Genomic DNA, 20,336 nt, shown 5'->3' with positions numbered 1-20,336 from the left:
CTCAAGCATACCATTCTATTATTCCTATCCCAGTCTATCACCCAATCACTGTTTCGGAAATAGACCTTAAGTACCAAGATGAGATCATTGATTTGGACTTGGAGGAATGATAACTCTTAGTCGAAGACTCTTGTCATTCTCATAACATATATACTCAGTTCCAACAAACAGATTATTTATACTAGCTTAAGAAGAACATTGTGGCAAAAGCAATTGTGTCCAGTTCTGCTGGGCCATCCAAACCAGATTCAGACCTCCAGAAAATTTACTGGGAATATTAATTAATCCAGCGTCAATTCCAATTATAAAATGTTTTCCTAAGGTGGAGAGAGTAGCACATCCCTTGTGCTCCTCAAACAGAGCTCTCGGGTTCTAGCACCAAAGATCCGACAACTATTGACTCGTATGATGAGTAATAAGATGATTAGCATGGTCATGTTTTGTAAAAGTTTTGTGTAGTTCATATGAAAGCTTTATAACCTTTTAGTTTTTGTTTTAAATATACATCTATTAGGACTATTAAGGATACTTAGACTTATATTGCACTCCTAGACAATCTGAGAACCGTTAAATTTTGGATGACTTACAATGCAGTGCGATGGCCAAGAGACTGAGTTTGCCAGTGGGTGGGTTGGGGCCATCTAACATTGTTGGATGTGTATGTACACATTGTCTTCTTTTTGGAAATGAACAGAAAGGATCTTTCACACTTACAAAAAAAAATATAACATCAAACTAATATTGATCTAGGCTAGTTTAATTCCTCCCTTAAATATATTATATTCCACATGAATACCATGGTTCAATACTATGGATTCTTAATACCATGGGTCAATAAGGGTCATCTTTATTTTTTTATTATTAATTTTTATAGGGTCATTTTTATTTTAATTTCATCTAGTTAATATGTGTATATTATATTATGTTACATTAAGTTACACATCTCTACCATATTTTATTTTTTCTGAGCCAAAATGTTTTTACATTAACATAGCCACATTTCTAATATCTTGAGTTGGAGAGCACCTATCAACCACCTTAAATGAATTATTTTATTTTAATTATTTCACCCTTTGTCACAAACAGAATTCCACTTTGCACTCTCTAATAAAACCAATGTTGAATTTATATTTTGTTCATACATACTAATTATATCGATTTTTAATTAGGGATGACATTGACATTAGATTAAATTTGTTAAATGTTAAGCATTTACACTTGACATCTACCCCACACTATACTAGGATGTGGAGCCCAACAATAACAAGATGACAAAGCACATACCTCATGAAATTGGGGTCTCCATTAATGTAGGCTCAAGTAAACCTATTATAAAGTTAAAATACATTTATTACCTTTTGTTGGAAAAGTTAATTTATATTGCTAAAGAAACAATTTCAAACTAAGCAATATCTAAATTTCATAACATATCACATCTATTCTCATTTATACTATTAGTAAATATGCTACTAACTTACGGCTTTTCCTTTACAACATGTAAAACAATTGCTAACATTAATATTATAATATATATTTTTTATAATTAATATCTTAAATAACCTTTTTTTACAGTGTGCTATGTAATTGCTAATATTAATATTATAATTTGTAATTTTTATAAATAATATAGTGAATATTTTATAACATGATTTGGTTGGTCGATTACTATGTGCCATGGCGTGTATCTTACGTTATTAGAAGTTCTACATCAATTTGATGTTCGACCAACATCTTCCACAAACTCCATTCCTAACTTAACTGGATGTGAAAACGTATCAACGAGACAAAAATTCATAAAGAATTTATAAGGGAAATTATAAATTTTATATATATATATATATATTATTTTTTAAAATTTAAATGTCACGTAATGAAATAAAAAATGACAGTAAGAGTAAATTGTAAAGATAAAGAATTTTATTTAACATTACTTTTAATAAGAGTATCTAGTTAAATGATTTTTTTATATAATTTTGTTTAACATCACTTTCAATAAGAGTAGAGTATTTAATTAAATGATTTATATATATATATATAAAATAGATTATTGTTTTATTTAATTTATATATATATAGATATATATTAATGGATAATAATAATAATAATTTAAAATAAAATTATAATTTAATTAATTTATAAGTTTTTTTATTTGATAATATGATATTTATAAAGTAAGTGTTTTGATGTTTATCATAAATTAATATTTATTAGTTATTTAATTTTTATATTTACACAAATATATAATTATATTAATATTTAAATATATATATTTTCACTATTAAAATAATGAGAGTTATAAAAATATAACCTCCTTTCACTTGTTCAACTACAATGTAGCATGGCTTACATCTGAGAGACGAACATGTTTGACATAAAACTCCATTGATACATCAAATATAAAAAAATAAATTATAAAGAATTCAAAAACAAATGAATAAATAATTAAATGATTGTAAATTGTAAAAGTTTCAGTTTGCGCAGAATATAGGTCTAAATCCGATGTAATGAGATTAAAAATCAATTGCAAAAATAAAGAGTCCTATTCAACATCAAATTTAATGCAATTTTAATAACAGCCCTTGATGATTGATTAAACAAATAGTGTTTTTTTATTAATACATTTTGAGTTTAAATTGCAAAGTTAAACAGTTTCATTAAACATCAAATTTAATAAATTTTAATAACAATATTTTATAATAAGATAAAACAAATAGTTTTGTTTTTAAATTATATTGATTGTTTCAAAATATATATATATATATAGATATACTTTCTCTATTTTGTAGCTGGTTTTTTTTGTTTGTTTATTTATATTTAATATTTTATGTATTAAAATATTTAAAGTAAGGTTTTGAATTAGTTTACTTAAATTTAATTTCAAGAAACATGTTTTAGTGAAATTCAATTTGTATTATAATAATATCGAGAATACTCCAACCTATTATCTATTCATAATAGTTAAAAATAATAATAACTTAAATGGCCATAAAGTCGTCCACGTGGTTTGGAATCATTATGAAATTAAAGAAACTCCAACCTATTATGGATTCAGAAGAGTTAAATAATAATAATAATGCAAGTGGTCAGAAAGACATCCGCGTGGTTTTGGAATCCAGGCATTTTTTAAAACTGCCCGATTCACTTACTGGTAGTTGTAAATGATGCACGACATTACAGGAATACTGTAATATTCTTGATTTTGTGTAGTCGATTGTACTGTAGGTAGCTAGTTGAGCGAAGGAAAGAAAGGGGATGGAGTTGGGTTTGCAACAGTGGCTAGTTTCAGAGAGCGTAGAGTTTTATGTTAAACTTGCCACTCTTTTTTTTCTAACTGTATTGGTAGCGTCATGGAGTAATGGAAGGAAGCGGAGGCTGCCTCCGGGGCCTTTCCCATTACCCATTATCGGCAATCTTCACATGCTGGGAGACCTTCCCCACCAAGCGTTGGCAACGCTGTCTATGAAACACGGCCCTCTCATGTCTCTCCGCCTCGGATCTGTCCTCACCTTAGTCGTTTCCTCTCCGGAGGTGGCCAGCGAGTTTCTCAAAACCCATGATCAGGTTTTCGCAAACAAAAGTTCGTCGGCCGCTGGTAAGCATTTGTCATTTAATTATGCGGGCTTCGGCTTTTCTTCGTATGGCCCTTACTGGAGGCATTTGCGTAAGATCTGCACTTTGGAGTTGCTGAGCTCCAGGCGGTTAGATTACTTCCGCTTTATTAGAGAAGAGGAAGTCTCTGCTATGATTCGCTCTATTATTAATTCAGATGATTCTCGTCCCTTAAACATCAACCAAACGTTGTCACCCCTTTCGACGGCTATGATCTGCAGGATGGCCTTCGGTAGAAATTATTCGGAGCAAGACATGAAAGCTTTCAATTCAATGGTCAGAGAAAGTTTCCTGTTACTTGGTTCATTTAATATTGGAGATTACATACCTTATTTGGACTGGATGGATTTGCAAGGTCTAAACCGTCGGCTAAAGACGCTACATAAGACGCGAGAAAGTTATCGAGAAGCACGTTGCCGGATGTCTTACATGATCTTGTGGATGTCTTACTTGCAGCCTCTGCAGATAAAGATAGCGAGTTCCAGATTTCACGAGATAGTATAAAAGGGGTTATTTTCGTAAGTTCAAATTGGACCGCATGAATGGATATTAAATCAAATTAGGTTTAGATATTTGTTTACATAATTTGACACTGGTAGGATCATGATCGTGATGTTGATGTTGGCAGGATGTATTGCTTGGTGGCGCTGACACGGCACCTACACCAATAGAGTGGGCAATGTCAGAAGCGCTGAGAAACCCGTCAGTGATGACGAAGCTTCAGGACGAGCTGGAGAGTGTCGTTGGATTGGGTCGCTTGGTATGCGAATCTGACCTGCCTCGGCTCGTTTATTTACAAGCTGTGGTGAAAGAAACGCTTAGACTCCATCCAGTGGGGCCTTTGTTGTACCGCCGCTTATCTGCTGAGTCCTGCCATGTGTTGTGCTATAGAATCCCGCAGAATACTCTCGTTCTCGTGAATGCTTGGGCGATTGGGAGGAACCCAAAATCATGGGAGGACGCTGAAGTTTTCAAGCCAGAGAGATTCATCGAAAAAGTTAGGTCTGAGGTAGATGCAAATGAAGATCAAAACTTTGGGTGTCTTGTCTTTGGCGCAGGCCGGAGAAGATGCCCAGGACAGCAATTGGGAACGCTTCTTGTAGAGTTTGGGTTGGCCCAGCTGTTACACTGCTTCAATTGGAGGCTTTCCTTGGATGACATAAATGGGCGAAATCCAGAAGTGGATATGACTGAAATGTTTAATGGAATCTTTTTGCGCAAGGCACATGAACTGTCGGCTCTTCTGACACCCCGCATTGAATGCATTGCTCACCTCAAATAGCACATCGGGTTTGGACTTAAACCTGTGGAAATTGAAGTCTCTTCCGGTAAAAACCGTTCACCGATGGTGGGTTGGAGCTGTGGGTTGAAAATCCGTTTTTTTCTTGTAGGTCGAAATAGGTTTCATTTAGGTTTGTTAAACTGTTACTGCTTTAATATTACATCTATTTTCAATATAAAAATTTTCGGATTTAGTTTATAGTTTCTTTTTAGTAGGAAGGAGATGGTGGGTTGAAAATCCGTGTTTTCTCGTGGGAAGAGATAGGTTTCATTTAGGTTTGTTAAACTGTTACTACATTAATATTACATCAATTTTCAATATAAAAATTTTCTGATTTAGTTTATAATTCTTTCTGGTAGGAAGGAGATGTACTATAAATTTATGATATGTTGCAAATAATATGGCAAATTTTATGAAATGAAACTAGTTATGATTTTTTTTGGATATGTAATATTAATCAACTATGTAATGTTAATTTACAAAATTTATCTATAAATGATAAAATTTGAAATAAATTTATATAATTAAAAATTCTAAAATAAATATTTTGCCTTTGATCATCAATTGATGTCTATATATATTCAACATAAATTTATATTAATCTTAAATATTTTAAATGTTAAAATATTTAAATATTCCTGATGTTTAATAAATTTAAAATTAAAATAAATTTATCTTATTTTATTTTAAATTATTTTTTCTTTTTATATAGATATCAAAATAATATTAAATTAATATTAATTTTTTTTATATAAATTAAACTAATAAAACTTTCATAATAAAGATAAAATATAAAACTATTTACATAACGCGAAGTCATAAATTATTTGTAAATTTTAATAATGACAATATATGTACCCACTCATGGTAAGAAAGGAAACCCACTCATGGTAATAAAGGAAAGAAGAAGGTGCCACTATTAATGGTTTATATTATAATATTTTAACTATTTTTTTATACACAACCTTTCGATCATATAATTTTTTCTATATTATATATATATATAAATATAGTTAAATTTTTTAGTTTTAAGCGATAATTTATAAAATTTATTCAAAAATTAATACGGATTTAGTTTAATGAAAATTATTAATTTTTCTTTGTACACGATTTACATGATGTTAACAAAAAATGATTACATAAAGTATACCAAAAAAAATACTTAGCAATCATAGGTGCCATAGAAAAATGTAGACTAGAGACCATATGCTTCAAGAAGGGGAAATTAGATAGTGAACCCAACGAGAGAAATTTTTGTTCCATTGTTATAGTTAAAAGAGGCAAAACATAACAACCAAAAGAGTTAAGGAAAACCTCTGTTGGAGAGCTTGTAGTTGTAGTGATTCTAACATGTGACCTTGATAAAAACATAAGACATAACTTATCATATGAAAAATTAGACCTAGTCATGTTGGGTTGGTGTCATGTGAGCTTGAGGGAGCATGGACAGGTTGACTATGTGCACTTTCTCCATTGGTTGGACCAACAACATCATCATTTCTATGGTCAGAAGGGCCTTCTTTGGGAGGTTCTTCCATGATGAAACAACCAAAGGGACTAGGGAAAGGGGGAGAGGAATTTTCACCAAGCAAGTGGACATCGATGGAATGAACTGAGTTTCCAAATGACCCATGAACTAGAGAATTATGCCCAGCACTAGCATAAATGGTGGATGAAAAATAGAAGCAAAGAATGATTGAAATTGAGGTAAAAGGACTAGGAGAGGAAGAAGAGGGAACTTCTTGAGGGAATTCCATACCAAGGTCATAGGAAAGATGGCAGAGGAAGGAATATATGTGGTTGGTGTGGGCATTAACTTCGACAATGCTCTTGGAAACACTGTTGTGCTATTGTTCCTGATTCAAGAGGTGGAACACAAGGAGATTACGGAAGGATGAAAAAGTATTTCCTAATCATCTACTCTCCTCTGCTTCCATATATGTAACCTGATGTCGAAGGTGTTTAGGGATATCATTGTGAAAAAGAGCCAAATATTCTTCCATCATTGGAACTATGGGTGGGTGGCAATGTCCCTACTGATGACCATCATGACAAACTCATCCATGTTCCTAAATAATTTATTTCAGTCAGAAGATGATGAAAGTTATCGAGGAGCACATTATCGAGGAGTGATCCAGATTTAAACAAGAATGCAAAAAATTACAGAGATAACCATAACCACAGAGATGCAGAAGGAATAATACTTCAATTAATTAATGTAAAATACTAAAATATGCTTACAAAGAGTAATGGAAATAAACCAACTAGGGCGATGGTAGCATATCTCTGAGAAGCGATGTGGCAGCTACATGCCTCTGAACTATGTTACAATGAGGTTTGAAGGCCTATTTATTGTTGAGAAACAATGAAAAACCCTAAAAATTCAAAACCCTAACCCTAGAAGATGAAACGCCAAACTGTGGGCCTAGTTTGGGTAAATTGGTACATCAACTTCCCGGGGTCGTAACTTTGGCATACGATCTCTGTTTGATGCACACACTATCTCATTAGAAAGATCTATCCGAGAACTAAAACTTTGGGAATGTTACTCTCATTGATCACTACTTTCAAGATCCTTGCCGAATGATTTACTCCCTGATTTTCTCGTCCTTTCACTCCGTAACTGGCTAGTTCTCTCTAGAACTTGTTGTAGGTGTCAAGACCTCTCATTGATCACCACTATGGCGCATTACCTTGGGATCTTCACCTAATGATGCTATATCATGAGCATTGTAACCTATTTTTTTAATCAATAATTCTTTTTGTTCTTTCGATTTTCTTTTAGGGTTTTTCCTCTGCAAAGGAGTGTGTTCAACCTTTACTAGCTAGATTCATATGTATGGGTTTTCTAACACATTTATATGGTATTAGAGCCTAGACCCAGGTTCAATTCCCCCGATTTGTGTTTGAGGGGGGGTGTTGGAAGAATCACTACACCTCTATGAAATTCGTAATTTCCACCCTGCAGGTCCTAGCTACTGGTTTGGAACGTTTACCAACACTTGCGGGTTTTGGCGTAAAGGTTGAAAACACAGCTTTACAGAGCAAAAACACTAAAATAAAACCAAAAGAACAAAAAGAATTATTGATTTATAAAATAGGTTACAATGCTCATGATATAGCATCACTGGGTGAAGATCCCAAGGTAATGCGCCATAGTGGTGATCAATGAGAGAACTTGACACCTACAACAAGTTCCGGAGAGAACTAGCCAGTTGTGGAGTGAAAGGAGGAGAAAGTCAGGGAATAAATCATGCAGAAAGGATCTTGCATGTAGTGTTCTATGAGAGGACTTGACACCTACAGCAAGTTCAGGAGAGAACTAGCTAGTTGCGGAGTGAAAGGAGGAGAAAAATTGGGAGTAAATCATGCAGAAAGGATCTTGCATGTAGTCCCATGCATGCATGGATAGTCAAAGGCATCCATCTGGTGAAAATTCCAATGTTGAAGCCTTAAATGTGAGTGAATTCTTTAACTAAGTATCCGCATGCGCAAGTAATGAAGGTCCTAGGTGTGTAGTACCTCCAACACCCCCCCTGAACACCACTATGGGGAAAAATAGAAAATGGGCCCTGGCAACTAAGGCCAAAGGCCAACCAAAATATAGTGTGACTTGTACTAAAACTGAGGAAAGACGGAAAACCTCGTGGGAAAAAGCCCCCCCTCAAAATACAATGTAATCAAAATAAAAGACGAAGAAAAGATAGTTGCTAAGCACTCGTTTCCTTCACTCCAAGATGATCACCTAGAGAGTGAAATTTTTGCTTAGTGAATGTCTTGGTGAAGATGTCTGCAGTCTGTTCTGCTGAAGGACAGAACTCCAAATCAATGACCCGGTAATGTATTAAGTCTCTGATGTAGTGCATATGGATCTCTATGTGCTTCGTCTGCTACCGCTATACTGGATCCCTGCAAAATTTTAGAATTCTCTGGTTGTCACACCAGATGACAGTGGGATGGTGGAACTGGCCACCCATCTCAGTGAGGAAGTGTTGTAGCCACAGAGCCTGAATGGTGATGTTGACTACTCCTCTGTACTTGGCCTCAGTTCAAGAGAGAGCAATAGAAACCTGCTTCCTACTCGACCAACAGATAGGGCTAGACCCTAGACTGAGTGAATACCTGGAGGTGGACTTGCGATCAATGTTGTCGCCCACCCAATCAGAATCTGTGAAGCCAAGGAGATTCAATGTAGTGCCTACTACATAGTGAATCTTGAAAGTGATGGTGCCCTGCACATATCTGAGGATGCACTTGGCAGCTTTCTAGTGTAGCCCATGCGGCTCCTGCATGTATCTAGAAATTGCCCCTACTGCATATAAGAGATCTGGTCTGGAGTGGGTGAGGTATAGTAAGCTCCCCACTAGTTGTCGATAGAGGGTACTGTCAACTAATGGAGTGTCACGTCCATCCTCAAGGCAGACCCCAGACAGAAAAGGAGTTGGTGCTAGCTTGCAGTCAGTCATGTGAAATCTCTCGAGGAGATCTCGTGCATACTTAGCCTGAGAGAGTTTGATGCCTATGGCTTCTTGGCTGATCTCCAGACAAGAAAGAAGTGTAATGGACCCATGTTCACCATCAAGAACCTATCATGTAAGGTCCTCTTGACTGCAGCAATGGCTGAAGCTGAGCTGCAATTGATTAGGAGATCACCCACATACAAAACTAAGATAAGAAGAGAGTCATGTGTCTTGAGCATGTAAACATTCAGATCAGACTTATATCTTTCGAAGTTTTGTGATAAGAGGAAAGAATCTAGCTTCAGATACCAAGCCCTCGGGGCCTGCTTAAGGCCGTAGAGAGACTTCTTCAGTCTGCAAACCAAAGATGAATCCTGAATGAAACCATGTGGTTGCTCCATGTAGATCTCCTCAAATAGGTCTCCGTGAAGAAAGTCATTCTTCACATCCATCTGATGTACTTCCCACCCTTGGGCAGCCACAATAGAAAGTGCAAGGCGTATGGAATCCATCTTTTCTACTGGAGCAAAGGTCTCATCATAATCAATTCCATGCACTTGATGGAACCTTTGGCTACTAGCCTGGCTTTATGTATGGTGATTTGCCCATATGCAACACTCTTGGTCCTATAGACCCATTTGCATCAGACAAGTTTCCTTCCTAAAGGAAGGGGGACTTGATCTCAGGTCTGGTTCTCGAGTAGGGAGTTGTACTCCTCCTCCATGGCAGACTCCCAAGAGGGATGCCCAGCAGCCTCAGCATAAGACTGTGGATCAGAAGACTGAACCAAAAGACAATGCAAGGATGGCATTGGTTCAGTGGCAGTGAGGGCAATAGGAGGATCAATAAACATTGAGCTAGTCCTCCGTGGATCAAAATTATTCCCCACAAGATCATTTCTAGTAGCTGGGTGGTCTTGTTCATATATCTCACTTAAGCTCCTTGTTTTTTGATTTATGACAGGGGAAGTTGATTCACTGATAGAAGCCCGATCTGGGCTTGGATGTGGATCATCATATGCATGCACTGGATTTCTATCTGAAGACTTTGTCTCGACATCTGCATGCTCTACCTCAGCATCTGCATGCTTTGTATCTGCATCTAAGTGTACTGAGACATCGTCTCGGTCATGAGATAGATAAAAGGTGTTTGCATGTGGCAATTGAGGTGCATGCAAGAGAATTTCCTCAAATTGGACACTTGGCTTAATGATGAGCTTGTTCATAGAGGAAATCAGGAGTTGGTATCCCTTCACACCATTAGGGTATCCAACAAAGATGAAATCAATTCTCTGTGGATCCAGAGATTTCCTCTTTTCAAAGGGGATCCTGGCCCATGCCTGGGAGCCAAAAACATGGAAGTGGGTGTCCTTCAGTTTAGTGCCGCTCCAAGCCTCAAAGGGGGTCTGATCCATTACAGATCTATGAGGAGATCCATTCTAGATGTAGTTAGCACAATTAAGTGATTTACCCCATAGCTTATGAGGTAGTGACTAATCATGCAACATGCAAGAAGCCATCTCTTTGAGAGATCAGTTCTTTCTCTCAGCAACTCCGTTCTATTGCGGATTGAATGGAACTGTGTACTGCAACTATATGTTGGCCTTAAGGAAAAGGTTCTGAAGTCTTGTGTTAACATATTCCCCCCCATTGTCTATACGAAGGGCTTTGATCTTTCTCTCTGACTGTGTCTCAACTAGTGCTTTGAAATATTCAAAGTGTGCAAAAACTTCAAATTTTGCCCTTAGAAGATACACCCAAGTATACTGTGAAAGATCATCAATAAATGTAAGAAAATACCTTGCTTTGTTGATGGAAGCATGAGGAAAAGGCCCCATGTGATCACTATGGATCAGATCTAGAGGAGAGGATGCTCTGTGAGTCTTTCCGGTGTTAAAATTTTATCTAGGATCTTTGCTAGGGACACACACCCCTCACAAATGCCTTTGGAGAAACTGATATTTGGCAAGCCTTCCACCATCTCATGCTTTCTTAGCTGCTACATATACTTGTAATTTAAGTGACCAAACCTTTCGTGCCAAAGCCTACTACTATCATCAGCATGTGTAAGAAATAAGGAGGATTCAGATTCAATACATTCAGAAAATGTATACAGTCTAGCTCCATTGTTTACCTCACTGTTGCAATTTTGGAGTTGCTATGTGGGTCATATATGTTCACTGCATCTGGAGGGAATTCCACTCTCTTTCCAGTGCCTGAATGAGTGATATGATAAACTGAAAGCAGTTTTACCAAAATTTTTGGAACATGAAGCACATCTTCAAAGCTTCCATGTAAAAGTTACACTCTACCTTTTCCAGTGACCTCAATAGGTGAGTCATCTCCCATGAGGATGGGAGGTCCTTTGCATGCATCCAAAGCAGAATAGACTTCCTTTGCAGAAGCCATGTGATTTGATGCACCATAATCTATAATCCATGCATCAGGGGAAGAGTCAATTGCAACCAAAGCTTGAAAATTGTTACCTTTCTCATGTGGCGGATCCTCAGTTTTCTTCTTGGCACTTTGAGGGATGTGCTCCCCAAGGTTGTGCTTCTGAAGGATTTCTGCCATTTGGTTAATTTGTTTCTTCATGCAAGAGGATTCCGAATGGAATCCTCGGTGATAGTAGGTGCATTTGCCTCCTTTCTACCCTTTCACATTTCTGGAGCTGGAGGAGTCATTGAAGTGCTTGGTGTACCCTTCCTTCTTTGGATAGGAATGTGCTTTTCCCTTGTGCTTTTGCTGCTGATTTTTCTTATTTGAATTAGATTTGTGATTTTTATTGTGGGTGCCATCATGCACAGCAAGTGCATGCACTTTTGGAGGTTTGATTTTCTCCATGCTAATGAGTTTATCTTGCTCAAAAGTGAGGGACTCCATGAACTCTTTGAGAGAAGGCATAGTGTAGGATTTACCTGTTGTGAGCCTTACTAAATGAAATGTAGACACAAAGATGGAGTATTGTGGTTCAAGCTTTGACATAATAGAGAGAACTTGGTGACTCTCCTCCTTGGATTTGTTAATTCCACAACCCTTGAGTTGTAGTGATAGATCATTATATTTGGTCAAGAAGTCTTGAATTTTGTCATAGTTCCATGGATCCAATGAGAGCAGCTCCACTTCGAGCAGATGTACTTTCATCTCATCCCATTTCCTATAGAGTTCTTCAACCTTTTTCCAAATCTCATTGGGAGTATTGTAGGTAGATAGATGAAACTACAACTCTAGGGAGATGCACATGCATATGGATCCGTGGGCCTCATCCATGCGGTTGAGGTACGTAGATTTCTCTATGGCTGAAGTGGGTTTCGCTTCTGCATCCATGGTAATCCTGTACAACCCTTTCTGACGAAGATATTGAGCCACTTGGTCCTTCCATTCATGATACTTGTATGATGTTAGGATTGATGCTTTGGGAAACTCCATTTTTCTATCAATCTTCGATCACCAAGCTATAATACCTGCAAAATAAAGTACTAGTGCGCCTCTTTGTGGTGATTCTTCCAACACATCCCCTCAAACGCAACTCAGGGGAATCGAACCTGGGTCCAGGCTCTGATGCCATGAAGAGGTTTTCCATTACACCAAAACTTGTAGGTGTTGGTAAACATTCCAAACCGGTAACTACGATCCGCAAGGTGGAAATTACGGATTCCATAGAGGTGGGGTGATTCTTCCAACACCCCCCCTCAAATGCAACTCGGGGGAATCGAACCTAGGTCCAGGCTCTGATACCATGAAGAGGTCCTCCATTACACCAAAACCCGTAGGTGTTGGTAAACGCTCCAAACTAGTAGCTAGGTTCCCGAGGGTGGACATTACAGATTCCATAGAGGTGCAGTGATTCTTCCAACATAAAGAGGTTTTCTATTACACCAAAACCCGCAGTTGTTGGTAAATGTTCCAAACCAGTAACTAAGATCCCCAGGGTGGAAATTACAAATTCCATAAAGGTGCGGTGATTCTTCCAACACCCCCCCTCAAAAGCAACTCGGGGGAATCGAACCTAGGTCTAGTCTCTGATAGTGTGAAGAGGTTTTCCATTACACCAAAACCCGTAGGTATTGGTAAACGTTCCAAACTAGTAACTAGGATCCACAGGGTGGAAATTACGAATTCCATAGAGGTGAGGTGATTCTTCCAACACCCCCCCCCAAATGAAACTCGAGGGAATCGAACTTGAGTCTAGGCTCTGATACCATGTGGAGGTTTTACAACACATTTACATGGTATCAAAGCGTGGACCCATGTTTGATTCCCCCAAGTTGCATTTGAGAGGGGGGTTTTGGAAGAATCACCACACCTTTATGGAATCCGTAATTTCCACCTTGGGGATCCTAGTTACTAGTTTGGAACATTTACCAACAGCTACGGGTTTTGGTGTACTGGAAAACCTCTTCACATGACACCTACAGTAATAGATTGGGTAATGTCAGAAGCACTGAGAAAACCGCCAGTAATGAAGAAGCTTTAGGATGAACTGGAGAGTGTCGTTGGATTCGGTGGCATGGTATGTGAGTCTGACCTGCCTTGGCTCATTTATTTACACGTTGTGGTGAAAGAAACGCTTAGAATCCATCTAGTGGGGCCTTTGTTGTACCACCAATTATCTGTTGAGTCTTGTGATGCGTTGGGCTATAAAATCCCACAGAATACTCTCATTCTCATGAATGCTTGGGCGATTGGGAGGAACCCAAAATCATGGGAGGACATTGAAGTTTTCAAGCCAGAGAGATTCATCGAAAAAGTTGGGTCTGAGGTAGATGCAAATGGAGATCAAAACTTTGGGTGCCTTGTCTTCAGAGCAGGCTAGAGAAGATGCCCAAGAGGGAAATTAGGAACGCTTCTTGTAGAGCTTTGGCTGGCCCAACTATTACACTGCTTCAACTGGAGGCTTTCCTTAGATGACATAAATGGGCGAAATCCAGAAGTGGATATGACTGAAATGTCTAATGGAATCGCACTGCACAAGGCACATGAACGCTTGGCTATTCCAACACCCCTCCTTGAATGCATTTCTCACCTCAAATAGGACATTGGGTCATGCTCGGCTATTGTCACATGAGCCCAAGGGAGCATGGACAGGCTGACTATGTGCACTTTCTCCATTGGTTGGACCAACAACATCATCATTTATATGGTCGGAAGGGCCTTCTTTGGGAGACTCTTCCATGATGAAACAACCAAAGGGACTAGGGAAAGGGGGAGAGGAATTTTCACCAAGCAAGCAGACATCAATGGAACGAACTGAGTTTCCCAACGACCCATGAACTAGAGAATTATGCCCAGCATTATCGTAAATGGTGGATGGAAAATAGAAGCAAAGAAGGATTGAAATTGAGGTAAGAGGACTAGGAGAGAAAGAAGAGGGAACTTCTTGAGGGAATTCCATACCAAGGTCATAGGAAATATGGCAAAGGGAGGAATATATGTTGTTGGTGTGGGCACTGACTTCGACAATCCTCCTGGAAACGCTGTTGTGATATTATTTTTGATTCAAGAGGTGGAATGCAAGGAGACTACGAAAGGACGAAAAGGTATTTCCCAATCGTCTAATCTCCTCTGCTTCCATATATGTGACATGATGTCGAAGGTGTTCAGGGATATCATTGTGAAAAAGAGCCAAATCTTCTTCCATCATTGGAACTATGGGTGGGTGGCAATGCCCCTACTGATGACCATCATGATAAACTCGTCCATATTGCTAAATAATTTATTTCAGTCAGAAGATGACGAAATTAGTTGGAGGCACAAGGATATAAGAAGCCAAGGGAGAAGATCATGCACGAATACAAGATTGAATGTGGAGAAAATTAACAAAAGTAGAAGGATCAATACTCCAAAATGTAGTCATGGTGAGTGGCATAAATGCATACATGGTGGTGGCTCGGAATGCCTTAAGCCAAAGTGAGCGAGGATGGGATGGGGGATAGGCATTAAAGGATGGTAGATACATAAGTAGATGAGTCATGGAGAGAGATTTCCAAGAGTGTGATGGATTCATGCCAAGCTTGAGCATGTGGATGGGAAGGTGGGAGTGCCAAAATCTAGGTGCAAGTGAAAATGAACTTTAAGATACATTAAGTTATATTTCTGTAATGGATAAATGGATAAAACAAAATTGATGAATGAAATTAAGAAAACAAATTTATCCTTTATAGTAATATATAACTCAATACACTATACTAAATGCAATGCAATTGCTAACTTAATCGAAACCTAACAACTTAATAAACATATAAATATATGCACTATATTGTTGAAATTAATTTAGGAAAAAAAATATTTTTTTGTCGGTGAAAAAGTTTCTATTATATCATGCAAACATTACAACATAATTGTCCATATTTTATTGCTCTTCCAGCCCCACTTCTACTAGATTTGTTGGCTAGAAGAGAAACATAGAAATTGATTACAAAATTCCAAAACTTACAAAGGGTTCCAAAACGGAAAGGCAAGAAAGCCGAAAAGATCCCTAAAATCAAGAAACAACCAACTCAGATTAAGGAACAAGAGGATGGTCTAGAGTTGGATTATCCATTTCATTGCCTTGAAACTCTAGAGGTTGAATTTCACCATGCACATGAGATTCAATGTGTTCCATTTGTGCCCTCCATGTGCTCCATTGTCTATTCCATTCTCCTTTTGACCCGTCGAATGAAATCCAACCAGTCATGAATGCTCCATTGTTTACACTAAAGATTGTTAATGAAGCTTATGATCTCATTGTGGTCATCATGGTGATTCTGTCACATCAAATGATCCAAAAGGTCAGTGATGTCTTAGATTTGAGACTCTGATGCATCAAAGGGAGGAGGAAGGTCAACTCAACCTGGGGAAAGGGCCACCTCCTCTGCTAGCTCTGTCATAGCCCACCCTTCTCACTCAAACTTTTTTTCTTCCCCGTGGTGTTCTTCCTTGTCTCCTCTTGGGACGACTTTGCTCTATGCATGCCACATGGCCTATTCATAATTGAACATGTCTGTTGGATGATTGGAATTGATAGCATGGGGTTGGCATCATATATGTTGAGATTGATGTCAACGAGGCTAACATTGATGTCAAATAGGTAAGGATGGAAGTTTCAATGAGTGGTAGTACTCTTATAGCGAATCACATGGTTGCTCCACTCTTTGGTAGATAATCATCATAGTGGCCAAATATGTAAAGAATCTATAAAACCTTATAGTTATGATGGTTGGGTAGCCTAGGCTTTAAAGGCATTTCTATATTTGGAGATCAACTTTTATGCTACTAGAAGTGGTATAAATGAATAGTTATCACAAAGATCATTCTAATCATATGGTGAAGTCTGAAAAATTCATTTTTGACCAAGAGTTATGATTGGTCAAAGTATGCAAATAAGAGAGGTCAAAAGGTAGGGTTTCAAGGCTCATGGTTTGATCTGTCCCTTATGTTTTGAGTGAAATTTATTTGTTAAAATAATTTTGGACATAGGAAACCTTAGGACTAAGCTAGGGCATAGGATTATTTGGCTAGTCGAGTGTTGGGCCATTTTATAGAAAACATAGGTGTACGATTGGGCTGATATGCCTTAGATAATGGGACTTAGGTACATCATTCAATATGGGTAGTGAGTCGTTTAGGCAAGTTTGACAGGAATACAATGTTTTGACCCCTGACCCCCAACGGATGTGGCACTAGCTACATGTGGCAGCCATAATGGTATATGATGTAAGCATAGGATGGCACAGAAACATATACATAAGACATGTGGAAAGTGTTTTTGACACTTTTAGCTGGCCAAGTGGTCTAAATTTGGGTGACACATGGACCACTTAGGAGGCACCATGTGGCCAAGGTAACATCAACATGTCATACGATGACGATGTGGAAATGAATTAAAAGTTCGTCAAATGATCAGTTTGATAATGTTTCATGTATATTTGGTTTGCAGTAGAAAATTACTAGAATTTGGAACTTCGAGATTGTCGAACCTCCAAGCAAGTTGGGGCAAGTGTAAGCATAAAGTAGGAAAGTTGTTTTTCCCTTGACCTCCTCACCAAGATAAAAAAGCACACCTAGAGGTATGTTTTGTGGTGTTTTTATGAGTATTTTATGTAAAGTCCATATTAGGTAGTTGTTCCATCAAACTTGAAGGCTCGCAAAATTTGGAACCTTCGCTAAATCCACCAAAGCACTTAATTACCTCGGAACCTCAAGAATCTCTTTGACATAAAGAAATTAAGTTTGATGTAACAATATTTTACTAATTCACAAACCTTGGTAAGTGTATGACCATGTCTGATCCAAAATGATTAATAAATGATCTAGATTAATCCAAAAGGGTTTAATGGATAAAAATTAAAATTTATCAGAATAAAGCGAAAGCAGTGCCATCATGTAGAGCACGAAAAAATGATTCCAATGCAACTTGAGTGGGAAAAACCTAACTTCATATGAAGAAGTTATGAAAGGTCACAATTTTTTGGGAAAACTCCAAGAAGTCAAAGTCAACACATGGTTCTGGATCATGGTTTCACAAATCATGGTTCTAGGCCTCCATGTGGCATCACCAGATGCCGCCAAGTGGCAGAAAACAATTGGAGCAAATGAACCAATATGATATTGACAAGTGGGAGCTTGTGATTTTGACATATGGGCTAAGAACAAGGCCACATGTGGCCTTATTGGGCGCCGACACATGGACTCGTAGGATTGGTTGAAAATTTGTTATGGTACTGACTGAACTCAGAGGGATTCAATCCCCTCACCTATTGTTGACAAACCTTACGCCTTACCATTGGGCTATGTTAGTGGCTTGTTAAATAACCAATGTTGATTACATTTATTGTGATTATGATATGGATTGGCTTAAAAAAATGCATAGCCCACCATTGTTGGTGGCTACACCATATCTAACTCCGCCATACCTCTGCTATATCATAACAAATACAATGGTGAATGGGTGTTAACATGGTACATATTAATCAATTCTCCAACTGTGATATCCAAACTCTTCTCCAACTCCTCTGACGAATGATCAAGGTCAATGGGTTAATACATTGCATATGGTTTAATATTTATGGCAACGTAATATATGGTGGTGATACATATTATAAAGTTTTCTTTGCTGCCATGGTTTATTAAAAACTATATTTTGACATGGGCTTTGTGATTTAGTTACATGGGATTATAAAATGGAGGGATAAGGATACATGGGAATGGAATGTGGATATGGTGATAAACCATATGACATAAAAAATTAACAAAATTATATGCATTGTATCGTATCACTGATCCAGATTTAAACAGGAACGCAACAAATTACAGATATAACCATAAACACAGAGATGCGGCAGAAATACTACTTTATTTCATTAATGTAAAATACTGAAATATGCTTACAAACAACAATGAAAATAAACTAGCTAGGGCGATGGTAGCTTATCTCTAAGAAGAGATGTGGTGGCTACATGCCTCTGAACTGTATTACAATGAGGCTCGAAGGCCTATTTATTGTTGAGAAACAATGGAAAACCCTAAACATCTAAAAGCCTAACCCTAGAAGATGAAATGTCAAAGTATGGGCCCCGTTTGGGTAAATTGGTACATAAACTTCTCGGGGTCGTAACTTTGGCATACGATCTCCGTTTGACGTGCACAGCAATTCGTTAGAAAGTTCTATCCGAGAACTACAACTTTGGGAAGAGCAACATCAGTCCATGAAGCCATGTTGCTCCCAGTTTTCCCAAAGAACGTCGTTTAGGGCCTCAAAACAACTCCGAACGTTGAGGACCCAAAAAACCGCTAAAAACAGTAAACTATGCTACAATTAAGGAAACTAAAATGTTGAAAGAAATAATGGTGGGCATCCAAGTGGACTTGGAAGGTGGCCACCAATATCCACCTGAATCATTCCTCCCCCCTTAGGAAGCAATGGTCCCCATTGTGTGGAGTTCCTCCATGAGATGAGGAAACTTCTGCTGAACTTTGTCCCTGGTGAGCCACTTTCCCTAGTGAAGGAGCTGGCCTTGTTTGACAACACGATACAATTGGATATTTTGCTGGTGAGTGTGCTTGATCTGTGTGTCCATGATCCGATCATTTGCAGCATGTACCATGCAATTTGGGTTTAACTTTATGGGTGTGAGTTGTTCTGCAATGTTGGATGTGTCTAGTAATGGTGGAAAGTATGGTCGAAGGCGGTCCACATTGAACCCTGGGTGTAGGCCAAGGAATGGGGGGATGCTGAGCTCAAATGCATTGTCTCCCACAACCTTGGTAATTGTGTAGGGACCATATCGGAGTGGTCTAAGTTTCCAATAAGCTCCAGTAAGGCGTTCCTTTTGCAAATGCAACCAGACTTTGTCGCCCACATGAAACTTGTGTGGGGCACCCGATGTTGATCATGTCACTGCTTGTACTTGGCATTTGATTTCTCCAGAATGTCATGGACTTGTTGGCGAATATGTTCGATGTGCTCAATGAAGCTGTTCTTTGGTTGTAGCTCTGGTGGGTTGTCTTCGGCCACACCTCCTTGGCTTTGTCCTTTATTTTGTAGTTTGGGGGCACCTTTCCCTTGCTTCAGATTCATAGATCCAAAGTCTCGCTTCTTCTCTTTAAACTTTTGCTTGACCTTTGACAGCATATTGGTATTTCGTGTCGAGTGAGGGGATGTTCATGAATTCTATTTCTTCCTGGATGTACTTGTGCAAGAAGCTGTGATATTTGAGTACCAAATGCTGCTTTGAATCCATGATACCCAACTTTGTGCGAATGGTATGGAAAATATTGGTAAACTCCGACATGTCTTGGTCCCTTCCCTGCAGCAGCATGGTCCACTTTATGTATTGATCCTGATAGCTTCCGACAGGATAGTATTACTCCTTGATGGCATCCTGAAATGAATCCCAAGTGGATGTGACTGAAAATTGTGAGCCTGTACTTTAATCCTTATGCTCGTAGTAGGTTTCCCACCAGTCCTTGACGTGGGGGCTTGCTTTGAGATGAGCGAAAATA

At 38.1% G+C, this 20,336-nt stretch overlaps 1 pseudogene across 1 annotated transcript; it reads left to right on the top strand.

Moving 5' to 3' along the window:
- Window positions 1-3,115: 3,115 nt before the first annotated feature.
- Window positions 3,116-5,049, top strand: LOC149232305 (cytochrome P450 71AU50-like; annotated as a pseudogene). The gene is made up of 2 exons (XR_016247526.1): window positions 3,116-4,127; window positions 4,238-5,049. The product of XR_016247526.1 is annotated as a cytochrome P450 71AU50-like (transcript).
- The last annotated feature ends 15,287 nt before the right edge of the window (window positions 5,050-20,336 follow it).

The sequence above is a fragment of the Pinus tabuliformis genome, chromosome J (assembly GCF_031772625.1).
Source record: "Pinus tabuliformis cultivar Carrire ecotype Pingquan chromosome J, CPIR1, whole genome shotgun sequence".
Classification (NCBI taxonomy): Eukaryota; Viridiplantae; Streptophyta; class Pinopsida; order Pinales; family Pinaceae; genus Pinus; species Pinus tabuliformis.
The sequence above is the reverse complement of the archived record's forward strand: the minus strand, read 5'-3'. Positions and strand labels throughout refer to the sequence as shown.